Source organism: Meriones unguiculatus, chromosome 18 (assembly GCF_030254825.1).
Source record: "Meriones unguiculatus strain TT.TT164.6M chromosome 18, Bangor_MerUng_6.1, whole genome shotgun sequence".
Taxonomy (NCBI): Eukaryota; Metazoa; Chordata; class Mammalia; order Rodentia; family Muridae; genus Meriones; species Meriones unguiculatus.
The window spans coordinates 72,658,934-72,676,293 of NC_083365.1; the positions used below are offsets into that span (position 1 = coordinate 72,658,934).

Sequence of the window (17,360 nt, forward strand, 5' to 3'; positions counted from 1 at the left end):
ACCCAGGAGTGCTGTTGACATACCCACTGGAGAAAATTGAGTTTTCCCTTGGCCAGCATGTATCAACTGCAGATAGCTTCTTTGTTAGCCAGGATACACCACGTCCACTTTCCCCTCTCATGGCTCTGATATTTTTAAGCATTGATACATCCACATTTTTATTTTACATATGTGCCAACATAAAATTTGGTTAAGACCAACTCATATTTCACTACTGCAGAATCAAGAGCCTAGATACATATTGACTTTATTCTATAAAAATATTACAACTAAAAAAAAAAAAGAAAAAGATACATGAAATTGAAAGGTCACAGTACTTAAATATCAGATTAAGATCTAAGGCAACAGTAAGGTATTTGAAGACCATTTGCACACTGCCTATCTGTTCATATGGTGTTCATTAATTTTACAAGTGTCAATTTAGTTCTATTCTAGACCAGACATTAAAATCTCCAAGACAGGCCTAAGAAGATGGTTCAGTAGTTAAAATATTTCCATGAAGACTGGAGTTCACATCTCCAGAACCCACATAAACCCAAAGTAGATAAGGTGCCCAACTGTAATTCCAGCCTTGGGAGTCAGAGAAGAGGAATTCCATGAGCAAGATGACCACACAGGAAGGCTCTAGGTTTGGCTGAGCGTCTCTGCCCCGATAAATAAGGTGGAAGAATAATCAGTACCCTCCCCCAACACAGACACACTCACAAGAAAATGTACGATTAAAACAAACAACAGCAACAGAAACGGAACAAAAGGCATCGGCTGGGAGAGCCGTTCTGATGCTCAGTGCCTCGACGGTTAGATCACATAAAACAGAGGCGGTACACAACAATCGCAAGGTTCACTGCCAGGTAATAAAGACTCTGCAAACCATCTGAAACTAGTGCTTTGATAATTACTACAGCAGGAGCCTCATCGTCAATATCCAGGGTCCTCTTGGCCCTCCTTAATCAGTTCATCTCTAGTAACTAGAAACACTCAACTGAAAATAACACATTTACAAATCCTCATGGAAGGAAGATGAACTGACATGTAGACTGAGTTATGCCAGCTATTTCTCCTTGATCACAAACAAGTTGGACTAAAAGATGACTTTATTAGTAAATTGCTTGCCTTGCAAGCATGAGGACTTGAGTTCAATCCCCAGACCCCACATAGAGATCCAGGTAGCTGTATGAGCTTGTATCCTCAGCACTGAGAAGGAGATGGGAGGGCCCTAGGGCTCACTGCTCAGCCAGCCGGACATACTTGATGAGTTCCAGGTCAATGAAAGAATAAAGTAGATGGTCCAAGTAGAACAACACCTGAGATTGTTCTTCTATATTCATGTGAAGATATGAGCATGCATGCTTTGTTTTTGTCAACAGCATGCAAGTTGACAAAAGTGATCTCGGACACCTTGCCTCATGAAAACATGTGTGAACCCTTTTCTATGCGTGCACAACACACAAAGGAAAGAGAGAGAAAACCAATGAGATGAAGGTGGAAGCTTAGGTTTGCAAACACTACCTACTGCCTAAGCATATGCACCTGGATACAATGCCTTACCTTTGTGCTTCTGGGAACAGGAAGTTAATGAAAAGGGAGGAGATGACATGAGAAACAGCTTGAAGTGTTAGCAATCCCTGCGGAGTACAGCTCCATGGAGACTGAAGTCAGTCGGAATAGCCCGTGTACAACTTCTGGCCAGAGATGGGGCATTCATGAATAAACCTCACATGGCCATGAAGGCTCACGGTGTTCCCCAGCAAGAGTCCAAGTAACACTTGGATGATGCTGATGAGAATAAACTCGAAAATGAAGACATAGCATCCTGAACACAAGGCTCCCAAGAGGAGAAATGGACCCTTACATGACAGAGAAAAAAGCACAAGAGATCAATCATTTAAAAACAAAGTACATGGGTTCAGTATGGTGGTGCACGCCTACAATCCCAGCACTGGGGTTACTAAGATAGTAAGAGTTTGAAGCATAAGCTTGAAGGACATGGTGAGTTTAAGGCCAAGTGAGCTACAGAAGAGCGAGGCCAGCCTGAGCTACTACTGAGAGTCTGTGGCATATGTGTGTATATGTATATATACATACCTACGTGTGTATGTGTAAGTTACAGCACAGAACTCTGAGAAATCATTAGCTATTCCAAAGGCTGAGTCACAGGAGTTTTGGCACACATGCATCTGCGCACATGCTGATTCACAATGCATACATTGTTTATATAGGTGAGACATAAGATCCATACAAGAGTAAATAATACAAAACAGATATTATATGTTACATGTAACACACATAAAACAATGCAAATGTAACACTAACACGAACTAAAATTTCATACAAATGTATGTTTCTATAATTGGTAGAGATTTCCCTAATTTCTATTCACTTGGAGACAGAGAATCCCAATTCCACAGCCTTCTGTGCAGTTAAGGGTTGCAGCCACTGAGCTCAAAGTTCAGGAAATGTATCAAAACATCACGCTGTCCCTTAAACATGCACATATTAACATATCACACAACCCTATACATACCTACATATCAAAATATCACACTGCCTCATAAACACATAATTGGAAATAAAAATTATTTTAAGAGCACTAAAACAAATTACATCAGGTTTTCACAGCCTTTCATACCCAAACAATCAATCAGCCAAATACACTTATCAAAGCCCATTCAATGTATCATGTTTTGGCATATTCAAAATAAGCTCTTACATGTCCTAAAAAGAATTTTTAATGAGCAGCTGCCTCAAAATTAATTAACATGCGTCAATCACACTACAAAGTTACAAGCTGGATCCCAATAAAACTAGCACAGTTTGGATGAGTGCCTCAGATTGCAAAGGACTGACAAACTCCAGCTAAAGGTGTCTTTACAACAGTGGGTGAAGAGGATGGCAAGCGCGTGCAACATAAAAGCATGTGATGCACAGTTCCAACGTTTAGAAGTATATTCTCTGAAACATCACACCACTCAGTTCTAGAATCCCGAGTTTCTAAGACCCTTTCGCTAATTCATTTCTACCCACGTCCTCTCTTTTATGTTAGAATCACATTGCTAGGAAAGTGGGAAAAGAGTGCGTCAGCAAGACTCTGAGTTTTCGATATCCCCAAGTTTTCAAACCAACCAATCACTTCACAGCCCATTAACCAAGTTCTTTCAACTCCTGCTACTTTTCATTTAGACTCTGTTCATGTGCTAAATTCCAAAGCACATTTAATGGAACTGAACACATTTTGAGTAAAACCAACCTCAGGCTTCACCCACATTTTCTTAATGATCAAAAACAGGCATAATGGATTGTTGGCACAAGTCTCATTTTGGCAAATAAAAATTCATACTCACCTAGGCGATGTCTCCATCTGCTTCTGTTGGTCTGGCTTCCACATCTGAACTTTTATTATTATATGTAGGCATATCATCCATGTCTTCTATCTAAAGATAATCCTGTCTTACTTTATCAAAAGGCAGTGCCAAAATAATAAGGTAAAAATTTTCCCAAATCACAGCTCATCTTCCAGGTCACAGTAGATAAGCTAGATAAGTAGATAATTATCCAAACTTTTAAAAAATTACAAATTTTTGGAGAAAAGATACAAATTCATTCTTACTGAATTGAGAATGAAGTCTTGGAATTATAATATAGATACAGTCATGTACATAAGCCATTGACTGTGTGAGACCCCAAAATCAAATCCTGAAGAATGGGAATGTTTTGAGAATTAGTATGAAAAATAATGGTGAAGGTGGCATAAAAACATTAAGCACAAAAATGTTGGCCACATATATGGAGATCAAAGAACATATGTAGTGTAGCGCATTAAGCCAGTACATATCAGCACAGACTCTGACATAGACAAACCTGGCCCACATCACAGTACTGATGAAATCGCCAGAAACTCAGTACAGTATCCAGACACTTCCCCTTGGCCACACCCCACCTCTGACTCTCCCACCCCCTACCAAAGTAGTTAGATAACTGATTCCATTTCCATCCAGATGGTGGGCGTCCTGGACAGACTTTGGATGCTGACGGAGTCTTGGGCATGCCTATTGAGCAGGTTTTGAAAGGTATTATTCACTAATTTCATGTGGAAATGAAATTTCAACTTCCCATTGTGTACAAATAACTTGCCTACTTAGACCACATTCAAAAAGTGCTTTTTTTTTTCCTTTTTTTTTCTTTTGCAAGGCAGGAGGAGGAGACGGCTGGAATGTAAAAGCCTTCCAGTGTGTGTCTCTGGCTCAGACCCAAGCTGGCATATGGTGGTGCCACCAACCTCCTCCATAGGAAATCTTGGGTGGCACTTTAAGCAAGTGTGATTTACAAAGCCCTCATTGGATGGACGGCATCTGCCTCTATTTTCCTTCCAGGCAGGACACACACACACACACACACACACACACACACACACACACACACACTTTAATGTTGACTTATTTACAGAAAGGAAACTTTGGAATATCTAAGACCAATCCCCAGTTTATGAGTTTTCCAAATTTTCTTACCTTACTATTCTCTTGGCCAAGAATTTAATTTTCAACAGAGGCTTCCCTTTCTGCTTCTGGTGTGGAACCCGCAGGCACAATTAACTGGCTTCTGGAGAGCAAGTTGGGTCTTTTAATTTGACTCCTAGGCTCTGTGTGGAGTGTTCCCGTGCTGGATTATAAACCAAGCACGCTTCCTGCAGCCTCATTCCAGGAAGTGTTTGCTGCTCAATATCAGAGGAATTGCTTCCCTCCCTCGTCTGGATTTTATGTCACAGTTCACAGTGCTACTGTGCAACAATAAATAAGCAAGCTATGGAGACAACTCACTCCTGCTCCCACCCCACTTCACACAAGGAACTCAGAGTATCTTAAAGGCATCGTCAAAAACCAGAAAAGACTTTCATCTCTGGAATCTGACTTTTGGACCTTTCCCAAGAAGCCTTGTTTGCATAGTGTTTGCACAATGTAATTTGTATTTATAAACATGGCCCTTTATCTAGTCTTCAGCAGCTCATATAAGAAGCCCTGTTCCTGGGTCTGACATTTTTTACAGCGGAAGTTCCCAGAGCCATAAGATAGTGCTGGCTGTGGTGTCTTCTGTCCTGATTTGGAGTTTAAGATGGTTTTCCCCCCTCTTCTACTGTCATCAGCCCTATGCATATCTCTCTATAAAGACTGGGGCTCTTTTCAATTGCCCCTTGACTGCTAATAGATGGATACATCTTCCTCTGCCTTCTCTCTCATTCCATTTCAGAATGAGCTGAGTGATAAGGATGAAGGGGGGATTACAAATATGGAAATTTAAAAAAGCCCAATGCCTATTTTTAATTCCTCAATCCATTTTAGAAAACAAGCAAATGCTGTATCAGATTTCATTAAAGACCATGCTTTCTTTTTCTAAACAGTTAAATTAACAGTCCATCTAGAAAGGTCAACTTCTAACTTATTCTTGGAATACACTCTGCTAGGACTAAAGGGATATGGCTTTTCACTTAACAAATGTGATCGTGTTTTTATAAGCAAGATGATGACTCCAAGGCTGGTGAAATGACTCTGTGAACAATGGAGTCTTCTGCCAAGCCTGACAAGCTAGGTTTGCTCGTCAGTACTCACATAGTGGAAGGAGAGAACCAACTCTCACAAGTGTCTGCTCACTTACATACATACACCATGTCCCAAGAACACACACACAAATAGGAAATATTTTTGGAAACTGACACTCAAAAATCCATACAGATCCAAACTTGGCACTACAGAATAGCAACAAATCCAAGAGTTTACTTGTCTTCCCTGGTGTCTTGTAGGTGATCACTGGGAAGGTGCTTTTTAGCAGCTTATATGACACAGTATTCCATGTAAAAGATCAGAACATTGTCAAGACCAATATTGCACGATTATAAAACTAGAGGAGTATGGTAAGCTGGGGTACATAGCTTATCCCTCTCCCAAAATAAAAGTATTCTTTCTATTTTAGAGTTTAAACTATTGGGTTTTTCAGATGTACATATTATAATGAAATGGAAAGAGCAATTACTTTTGAGTCCTTTGAGGATTTGTTTTTCATACTCATCTTTTCAAAAGTCAGAATAAGCAATTCTTCATTCTTCTCTTGGTTATATGCAGCCTCCTGTTTTTAAAAACATCACAAACTCGAGTTTTAATCATCAGAGGCAGGAACTGCTCATCAGAGGTGTACAGAAACAGAGAAGTTGTTGAAGAGTCCTGCTTTGTTTTGAATAAAACAGCCATCCTCGTTGAATGTTGGCTGCGTGATGAGAGGCCTGTGAAACAAGGCCACTCGTGGCAACTGCAGATTTAAGGACTGCTCAGGCTTTCATCCGGGGAACAGTGAGAGCCCTGAGATCTGCTGGCCCCACAAGCTACCAACAGCAGTTCAGGTAATGTAGGAAAAATCACCTCCAACGAGTTTGCTTTTGATTCTATCCAGTAGCTATGGAAACTATCTTTCAGAGGCCAATTGGTCCCCTTCCCTGCAAAACACACAAATTGAAACTATTTCTTACACTGCTCATGGAGACCAGAGTGAGAAGCTTCATTTTTCAACCCTGTCCACTTATCTATGTCCTCTCCAGCCTGAGCTTGCTGTTTGATGGATGCTGGGATTTAAATAAGGAAGGACTTAAAGGCATTTCTAAATTAGGCTGCAAAAAGTGACAATACCCAGATGACATAAACATTTGTCAGCTCTAATTCTTATGCTCCATGAAATACAAAATATGCCTAAGGTATCTCTCTTTCTGTCTCTGTCTTTTTGTCTCTCTGTCTGTCTCTGTCTGTCTGTCTGTCTCTGTCTCTCTCTCTCTCAAACTCTATCTCTCTCTCTCTCTCTCTCTCTCTCTCTCTCTCTCTCACACACACACACACACACAAACACACATACACACAGGCACTTGAACCCTCTTCACATGTCATGTTACTGATTCACATATTTTATTTTTTCCTTACTGTCTATACACTCTGCTGGAAAGGAGCTATGCTCCATGGTCCAGAGCTGCCCTGGATTTAAGATTTGTCTTCTGTGTGCTGCTTCAGTTGGTGGAATGCTCGCCTAGCATGTGTGAAGTCTTGGGTTCCATCCCCAGCACAGCATAAACCTAGCACGGCCACTCACACCTACAATCCCAGCACAAAGCTGGCAGAGGAAGGAGAGTATGATGTCTACACTTACCCTCTGCTATGTAGTTCGGGCCACCAGGAGATATAGGAGACCTTCTCTCAGACAGTCAAAATTTAATTTTTAATTGATTGGTGAATTGATTTGAGACTCTCTCAATAGGAAAATGGTTAACAACCTAATATACATGCAGATATACACACACATATATATCAAGTGGACTAGAGCTACTTTTATTATATAATTTAATTATTATCTATTCAAAATCTGGTTGTTCCCAGATATCTCATTCCAGATGCTTTTGTTAGGTAAATTTCTGAAGTCTGCTAAGCTGTGTTCTCATCAATATTACCAATATTTAACTTTCTCTTTGATGCATAACTGGACAGTGACATTACTTTTAGGATTTACTCTCCCACTCCAAGCGTCACTTTACTCATCTGAAGGTCTTGCTGCCCCTTACACACTTCAACCAAACCACCTCAGCGCCCCTTCTCAGCAGCTCTCATCAGACTGGCAAATTCCAAGCTTCACAGAAGTCTAGCAAGCGTGCTCTATTGCCTCACTGGTTTATTTTCTTTTTGCCTTTATCTTTACTCCCTTCAGCCTCATAAAAATTATTGACAATGTACTGTTTATAGTGTGTTATTTTACACACAGTTAGCATGACACTCAAAATATTAAAATCCACGACACCCAAGACAATCTTAAATAAGATTGACAGAAGTTACAGGACTCAGACTTGAAAATGATTAGAGATACAGAATTAAGACATTGTGCTGAAACAGAAATAAACACATTCAAAAGGAAGATCTGGACACACAGTACACATTATGCAACAAAAATGACAGGGAAAGGGATGTTTTTCCACGGTTATAAGTGTGTCTGCTCTTCCAGAGGACCTGGGTTCTGTTCCCAACATGCACATCAGGCGACTCACAACCACCTACAATTCTAGTGCCAGGGAATTCGACTCCTTCTCGCCTAAATCTACAACCTCATTCATTGCACATATTCACATACAAACATAATACTTTTTACATCCTTAAGAATCTGGAGAAGGAAAATATTTGCAAGATTACGGCTATCTTTGGAGAAGAAATAATTCTCAATTCTTTACTGACACTACTAGCCGAAAACTTACACCTAAAGGACCAAAGATATAAATATGAGAAAACAGAAAAGCTACAATTTTTAAAAAAGCACACATAAAAAAACAGTATTTTGATGAGTTTTGGATAAGCGAAGGCTCCTCAAGGAAGTTAGAGCAAATCGGAAGCATGAAGTGAGAAAGATTATAATTAATTTTTCATATGAAAACCTTCTCATATCAAATATGCATTCCAGAAAGTTAAAAGAAAAACTGCAGGATGATAAGCTCATTTTCAATTTCTGGACTCAGTTACGGATTTGAAACTGTGAAATGTCTGCTGGCGAGCACATGAAGAACACAGGACTTTCACACCCCTGCTGGTGGAGTACAAGCTGCTACAACACTGGGTAACCCGTGAGACAGCATCAACCACAGCTGGACAGCTGGACAGTCAGAAGCGAAAGTCCCGTGTGAGAGCTGGACGAGAGCTCAGTTACTCAGGCCCTGGCCACACGAGGACCTGAGTCAGACCCTCAGAAGCCGTGGAACATGCCCGGATAGCCGTATGCGCCTGTGGGCCCAGCTCTGGGGGGCGGGGGATAAAGTTGGACTTCCTGGGGCTTGCTAGTCAGCCAAGGCTGGCCTATTTGGTGGAGCAAATGATAAATCCTGTGTGAAAAAACGCTGAGAGTGCCAGAATGACACGTATGCTAGTCTTTTGTCCTCTACATGCATACATGCCTACACAACTACATGCACACACATGAACATACATAGGCATGCACGCAAGTATGTAAGAAGGCTTACACCAACACGCTTCATCAAAACCTCCAATAAGGAAATTCTGTCTGCCCTTCTACAGCCTGTTGTATAAAGGGTTGTGGTGTTCTCTATCATTGGATCACTGCACGGTGCCTGGAATGAACAGTTCACAAATACTTACGTTAATACAAGTGAACAGAACAATTTAACATAAAAACGCAGGGAAGGCAAAACATGAGGACAGAATGTTCCTCTATATGAAGCTCAAAGTAAGAAAAACTAACTCTTGATACCAGAAATCAGGATAGCATTTGTGGGTGACTGAACCAGGGACGAGGCGTGTTGCTGGTTTCTTTATCTTTATCTGAGAGCCGATTACACGGTTTGGGGCTTTCTGACAAATCAAGGGTACAGTCTGTGTGGATGCTCCACTCTTACAAAGGGCCTTTGTTTAAAATGACAGGCATATGTGCACACACAGGACACCCAACACCCACACACACAATTACAAGTAAAAAAAAAAAATCTGTAAATAAAAAAATGGTAGTACCCTCCCTACGCAACATGAATATGTGATATAAATTCAAAGCATAAATATTTCTCTCTATACATTTATACGGTTATATATACATACATAATTGTGAAGTCAGACAACTTGGAAAGACTGAGGGTATGAACAGGTAAGGCATCACAATTGTTTTCAATCAGCCATTTAGCAAGTTCTTACAGTATGCTGATTTTTTCCAAATGACAGAAATATTTGTAAACACAGAAAAATATTTCTACATCTCTCCCTGACTTCTTAAGGCAGTGAAAGAGGGAAAACAGAGCTTGCGTTTGTGAGAGGAAGGGCGGGGAGGTGGATGACAGCAGCAGACACTGGGTGGTTACAGTGCACAGCAGCAGCTCGCTGACGTTTCAACAGCTGTGCTGTGGACGCAGGGAATGGCCGTCTAGGTCTGCAGTCATCGAGGTGGGCCTCATGGTGGAGGCAAGCCTGAGAACAGAGTGGAGGCGGGAAAAACACACCGAGTCAGTCTCAGGGGAAAGCCAGGGTGATGAGCAGGAAAGGAAGACAGCTAGAAAGAGCCGAGGGCTAGCCAGACTACACTGTCCCGAGGAAGTGGGTGAGGGAAAGCCACTGTCCTGGCCACTTGAGAACCAAGTTTTCTGTTAGTGGAAAGGCAATCACAGGCTCTCCTCAGACACCTACAAAAGTAGACAATAAATACATCCATTCCTTCAACAGCTTCAGTTGTGTTTGGTGGGGGCAATCTTTTCCAAACTCCGAGTGATAGCACATTAGCAAGGAATAAAGCAATTTTCCTGGGCTGCATCCAGTACCTACGTCTTAGCTTTGTTTCCTGCTTATGCTGCCTAGTTTTCTGTCAACTTGACACAAGGTACAGTCATCAGAGATGAGAGAACCTCAACTGAAAAGAATACGGACATTAGCAGCTGTATGGAATTTTTAAAATGAGTGATCAATGGAGGAGGGCTCAGCTAATGGTAGACTGTGCCACCCTGGGCTGGTGGTCCTGTGTTCTGTGAGGAAGCAGGCTGAGCAAGCCACGAGGAACAAGCCAGTAAGCAGCACTTCTCCATGGCCTCTGCATGGCTCCTCCTGCCCCCAGGTTCCCTTGGTGATGGGCTGACCTCTGGATGTGTAAGCTGAAATAAGCCCTTTACTCCTTAAGCTGCTTTTGGTCATAATGTTTCATCGAAGCAATAGAAACTCTAACTAAGATGCTGTTTCTGTAGTAAAGCTTTGCTCACAATCCCATTATTTCCGGAAGTCAAGGTGTGCTAGGGACATGTCCCCATGGGTAGGAGATTGCCATCAAGCCTGAAAACCTAAGTTCAATGCCCAGGACTCATGTGTTAGGAGAATGGATTCCTTCAAATTTTCTTCTGGCCTCATAGACAGACATAGACAGACACACAGACACAGATTGCACACACACACCACAAAATAAACAAATAAATAAATGTAAAAAAATATTAAATGTCCTAAAATAAGTAGCAGAATGAATGAGACAGTGATATGGAGGAATATCATAATAAGTGAAAGGAGTCAGGTATTGAAAAGTTGGTGTTTTTCATGTTCTTTCTCAAATGTGAATATTAAAAAAATGAAAATGTATAAAAATGAAGGCCAGAACCTTGGAGAAAGGGGAAGAGGGATCGTGGCTAATGGTTTGGGTGTGAAATGTCTCCCACAGGCTCATTTGTTTAAGCACTTAGTGCCCAGCTGGTGGCCCTGTTTAAGGTGTGAAGGCTTTTAGAGGTAGAGGCTGGAGAAGGAAAGTTCCTGGAGCTTGCGCTATTATTTATAGCTCAGCCCTTCTCCCTGTGCACTCTCTGTGTCCTGATGTAGCTGCAGTGTGACAAGCTGCTGCCCACTCCCAAACCATGCTCTCCTCAGCCGTCACCACACCGTCCCTCAAAACACAAGCCCAAGAAAGCCCTTCCCTCTTTACATTGCTCCTTGTGAAGTGTTTCGCCTCAGCCACGAGCAACGCAACTACAATAGCGCTAATGTAGACAGTATTACAGCTAGAGGTAGAGTCTCGGGCTCCACAACACTGAGGGTGCGGTTAAGCCACCTTTTTCTCAAAAGTTATTTATGTTTACGTTCATTTGACATGCATATATATCTATGCAAGGGAATCAGCTCCACTGGAATTTGAGTTACAGACCAGACAGTTGAGAGTTGCCATGTGGGTGCTGGGAATGGAACCAGGGTCCTCTGGAAGAGCATCCAGGGCTTTTAACCACTGAGCCAGCTCTCCAACCTCAGTCACCTCTTATAACCTGATGAAGAACTGAAGAATCTGAAGGTTCCAAAAAAGGTAAGGGGCACATTGCTGCCTTGGCCTGACCAGCACATGCTGCATCTCTGCCTAGGCGCTGAGATATCACACTGCATCCCATATGCATGGACACGCACTCACTATGTGCAAACTAAATGGCCTTTAAACATTTGAGGAAAGAGAAACGCTTAACTTCTCTGGCTTGGTCATTATCCACTCTATATGCATACCCAGATATCACCCTGGACCTCATATATTTGTACAATTTTTTTCTTAATGAATCAATTATCTTAATGGTTGCCAGGGTCCTGCATAATTTTTACTACACAAACCTTGCTCTAGTAAGACTAATGGCTGTTTTATGACCGTATCCTTAATGATGCTGATACAAAAGATAAGAAATGGCTATATATATATATATATATATATATATATATATATGCAACAACTTTTCCATTTTAACTCTTTACTTCCTTAAAATTTTGATAGACTTGATAATAAAGCCCATAAAATTTCCCAGCCCCTTCAAACTGTACAGCCTGCAATGAAATCACATAAAGAGTTTGTGCCTATGCACAAACATTGTGTTAAATTAATAATAATAATGATGATGGTGACGATGATGATACAATGAAAACAAGAAACACAGCAGTGAGTGTGGACACTGCCCTCCATGGTTAAAGACTACTGAAGTTTTCTTTAAAGGAATCCACCCCAAGAATAGAGAAAGCAACTTTGGAAACCTGGTGACAGCCCACACCCTCTTTTTAAGGGAGACTGCTTCTCTCGTTTGTTTACATTACAGGTGGCAGTGAGTGTGTGCAGCATGCATGCCTGACTGTTAAGGGCAGGAGAAGATACTGGATGACCTCTTCTCTCACTCCCTAACTTACTCCCTTGAGACAGGGTCTCTCACCGAACCTATAGCAAGGCTCCTGGCCAGCAATCCTCAGCTATGGGCCTGTCTCGGCTTCCCACACCGCTGAGGTTATAGGCACGAGCATGACCACAAACAACTTTGTCGCGCAGTTTCTGGAGATTTGAACTCGCTTCATCAGGCCCTCACTGTAAATGCTCTTTACTGCTGAGCCATCTTCCCAGTCACCACAGCAACCATTTCCGCTGCAGCTCATTAGGTTTGTCTCTATATACTTGTTCCAGAATTTCTCTGAAATACTTTCAAATGTCTTCCTCTATGAGGAAACAGGAAACAGAGATTTTAAATCCCTGTCAGCGACTGTGTGGTCTGTCTGCCAATAAGGTCACATGTTAATTGCTTACTAATAGACAGATCACATTATTGATGAAGTGTTGAAGTCAGCTGAGGAAGTCACCCTAAAAAGCTTTGTAGACATTCTGTAGATACAACTGTTGCTCACTAGGGGAAAAAAAGAAAAACCAGACTTTGTGCTGAGAGGAAGCAATAAGGATCTATGTACAGCGCAGCTACTTTCCCACCAAGTCACAAGATGTGGGGCACACGGGCTGGGCGACTGGGGAAAACAGGCGTGTGGCTCCAGTGAGGTAAGAGATGCAACCAAACCAAGAAAGTCTCAAACCTGAGGCCTAATCTAACCCTGAGACTGGTAGGAGTAGGACTGCTCCCTCCCTGCCTCCACATCTGCATACCCCACGGGGCAGGTAGACTGCCCCTCCCAGGCTCCGCAAGTCTCCAGGTGGTCACAGGTGGTCGGGGCAGTCAGGCAGGAGGGCACCTGGACGCAAGTAAAGCATCACCAGCACCCCCACCACAACCAACGGCATTCATTCACTCCAAAAAGCCCTTCCCTGACCACGGTTTCCACAGTCCTTGTCCACCTGGAGTAAGCTGACACAAGCTACCTCGTGGGAGGCCATCGGGGGAGTGGCTGTTTCACCGGGCTGCAACACCTGGGAAGCTGCTTCAGGAAGTGCTCTCTCCAGACATTGACCGCTGGACCCTGCCTGCCTGACAGACGCCCGGCCACCTCAGATCCTGCAGATCCCACCTGTTCATTCAGGACTCTACTTCCTCCCTCCCAGCTCCGTGTCCACTGGACACCCCCCAAAACTGGATACAGAACACAAAACCACACAGCGAAACACCCCCGGGTTTAGTGCTCTGTGCCTCTCTTGCTGTCCCTTCCTCAAACACACCTAGTTGCACAGGGTGAAGTGTGTCCCACCCACTGATGTATGCTACTCAGAGAGGAGGGAGGAAGACCTCCATTCAATCAGAAACCTGGCAACCTGGAGGTTAGCAGGCTAACATGTCTGAGACATTTCCTGTGCTGCATTCCTTCTGCTCCATGAAGAGACTCATCTCTCCTACTCTCCACACACACACACACACGCACACACACCCAGGACAGAGGAAGAGAGGACTGGAGGCAGGTGCTGTGGCCTCCGGCCCAAACTGCAACACGACCTTCCCAGGTGTCCTCAGTAAACCCATTTGAATTTCTTCGGCCTTTTTTTCTTAATGTCTAAAATGTGAGAAGAAGACCAAAGACCCTGGTGAGCCACTGCAGCTTTACACGTCTCTTGTGTGCACAGCTGGGTAACCCACAGGTTCATGGTGGGTTTGGCGCCCAGATCCAGCTCAACCGCACACCCAAGGCTCTACTTCCTCCCACTGATCAACAGAGCCAGCTCTGCTCATCAGCAGTGACCATCTCCCCCTTCCTAATTTCCAGCTCGCCGCCTCTCCGGCCTGACAGACACAGTCCTCTTCTCACTGCTAAGTCTCAGGCCAGTAGTAGCCCTGGAATGCTCTCTCTCCTTTCCCTCTCTCCCTCGTCTTCCTCCCCTTACCCACTTAAGCGTGTATATATTCTCTTTCTCTGCTTTTCTCCCTCCCTTGCCCCTTTCTTTCTTCCTCTTCCTCTTCCTTTTCTCTCTCCTTTCCCTCCCTCTTGCCTCTTCCCCACTTCTTGCCATATTCCCTTCCCATTTCTCTCTTCTCTTGATCTCCTTCCCCAACTTCCTAATCTGTTTTCCTTTTTTCTTCCTCCTTGTCTCTCTATCTCTGCTCCTCTTTTACTTTCCCTCCTCCCCCTTCTCTTTCTTTGTTCTCTCTGCCCCCCTCTTTCCTTGATCTCCTCCTTTTCTTTCCCTCTCCTGTCCCTCCTCCCCTTTTTGGAATAGGCCTCTAAAGGTATTTATTGTAGACTGTAATTCATCTTTCAAGGACTCACCTCCACCAGTCCACAGTCCATATATTATCCTCCCTTATTTATTCTCATTCACTAAAATAACATATTAGAATTCTATCTCCCTTTTTCTGAACCCCATATTCCTGCATCCTAATCACCTGCACCTATAGGTTTGGAACCTCACATAAAAAAAAAAAAAAAAAAAAAAAAAAAAAAAAAAAAACAACCTTGACAAGCATAATGAAGAACTCAAGAAGAGATTATTATGGGTTACCTGGGTTGCTTTGAGGTCATCAGCAAGGCCTTTAGAGGGGACCCAGAAGAGTCCCAGTCACAGAAGCTGTCCAGAGGCCTATGTCAGAGGGACACTGCGCTGGAAGGGCTATACCTCAAGGCACTTGAGCAGCCTCTTAACTGTGGGAAAGGCTCCCTTGTCCCTGAAGCCTTCAGAAAGAATGTGGCCCTGCCCACAACTTGATGCGTGTGCTTCTGATTTCCAGAAGTGAGATAACAGGGATGCGTTGTGCTGAGGCACGAAGTTTGCAACAAATTGCTAGAACCAGCACTGGAAGTCCTCATGGCCTCTCAGTGCTCAGGATACTCCCAGCCTCTCTCCCTCCAGCTTTCTCCATTCCTTCCCAGCAAATCTTTAGGGTGTATGCCTCATCAGCTCTACAATCAGTAACAAATCAGGAGCAGCCAGACACTGTCTCCAGGGACTCAGCCTTCTATGTGGCATCTGCATCACACTTCGCTCCAAACCTTGCAGAGGAGGGGAAGAAAGACCAAGTTCCAGAGCTTGGGAAGAACTGCTGTGAAGCAGTCTTCTGAACATTACAGCGCATGGCACACGGGGGCTCACACAGGCTGTGCTTGCCTGCACAAGAATGGCACAAGAGCAAAGGATTCACCATTCCTGTGTGGATGGCGAAACATGAGAGAACACGTAAGACCCAGCTCCTAGCTAACTTGCTATTGACAGGTAATGGCTACTGGGGAAGGCAAGGGAGGGAAAGGCAGTTTCCTCATCCATACAGCCCCTGCTAGGTCTATCATCCCCCAGGGCATGGCCCCATGCCCAGGTGCATACCAGCTGCATTAATTAGTGTAAAAGCATGAGCTTTCTATGCCCGCCCTAGCTCCCAAATAATGACATGGAGACCTATTACACTTTATTAAAAGCTTCAGGCACTGTAGCTGGGCAAACACTGAGCTACTCTAACCTGGCCATGCTGGCTTGGCCTACTTCCCAGCCCCGTGGCCCCATTAGCTGCCATCTTAGTCTCACTCTGGTACCTCCTTGTTCATTGGGTCCTCATGGCGACTCCTCTGGTCAAATCTAATATCTTTACTAATTTTGAAGACTCAATGGGTTAAAAAAAATGGAAACTTGGGATAGGAGTACAGGAGATGAGTCTTGGAGCAGTTGAAAAGAGAGATTGTGTGTGTGTGTGTGTGTGTGTGTGTGTGTGTGTGTATTTCTCAGAGAATAAAAATATATTTATAAAAAATTTATCTAACCACTGAGCAGCACTTTAAGAGAGAAAGCGAAAGCAGAGAAATATTTCATGGAAAAAACTGGAGGCAATCACCCAAGACAGCTGCCAGGGCCTGAGCCCGGCAGGGCCTTGACCCAGAACAGAAGCAGCTGGCCGGAAGCCCAAACCCCAAGCATTCCAGAACGAGCAGGGCAGAGTGACCACATCATGATGACACTAGATGGGTCCTGGATGGCTCAGCCTTGTGCCTTACTTATCCCTGGCACCCACCATGCCAACTGCCTGGGCATAAACACTGCTTCAGGCATGTGAGAAACTGCCAGGCACGCTTGCTGAAACATGAAGGGGCAGCTGAGGACACGGCCACAGGCTCCCCGGGCACCACGGATGGCACTGCTGGGCACCGCCTCGGTGGAAAAGCACTGAACTGAAAACAGATCCTCTCACACTGATTTGTAGAAGCTGCATGGCAAGCATCTGTTCCTGGTCACCATCAAACAGGGGACAGAAAACTGACACATGTATGTGGTCTCTAACACTGTTTGGTGTGTGTATTTGTATGTATATGTGAGTGCAAGCACATGTGTGTGGAACAAGAGGTCAACCTGAGTTGTGATACATACATACACATATAAAAGGAGAGTTGAAAGGAGAGATGTGTGTGTGTACAAGTGTGAAGGGTACATACATACACATATAAAAGGAGGGAGAGTTGAAAGGGGAGATGGATGTGTGTGTACAAGTGTGACGGGCGAGCACACCTGTGTATGCACATACACAGAGTCTCTGTCTCTGCACATACACAGACACCTCCATCACTGCCCTCCATCATGTTTGTGTTCTGAAACGGTGTCTCTCACTGAGCCTGAAGCTGAAGCTGCGGGTTAGACTGCCTGGCCAGTCAGCAAGTCCCTGCACTCTACCTCTCTCTACAGCA

General features: G+C 43.6%; 1 protein-coding gene across 6 annotated transcripts in view; it reads right to left on the reverse strand.

Moving 5' to 3' along the window:
• Positions 1-17,360, reverse strand: part of Nckap5 (NCK associated protein 5) — an 888,867-nt gene that overhangs the window by 542,634 nt on the left and 328,873 nt on the right. Inside the window, exon 1 of one of the 6 annotated variants that reach the window (XM_060371851.1) lies at positions 4,506-5,255. The exons of the other annotated variants lie outside the window; for them this stretch is intronic. The gene's annotated coding sequence lies outside the window, so the exon portion shown is untranslated. Of the gene's footprint in view, positions 1-4,505; positions 5,256-17,360 lie in introns of those variants that run through there. 6 annotated transcript variants of the gene reach the window in all.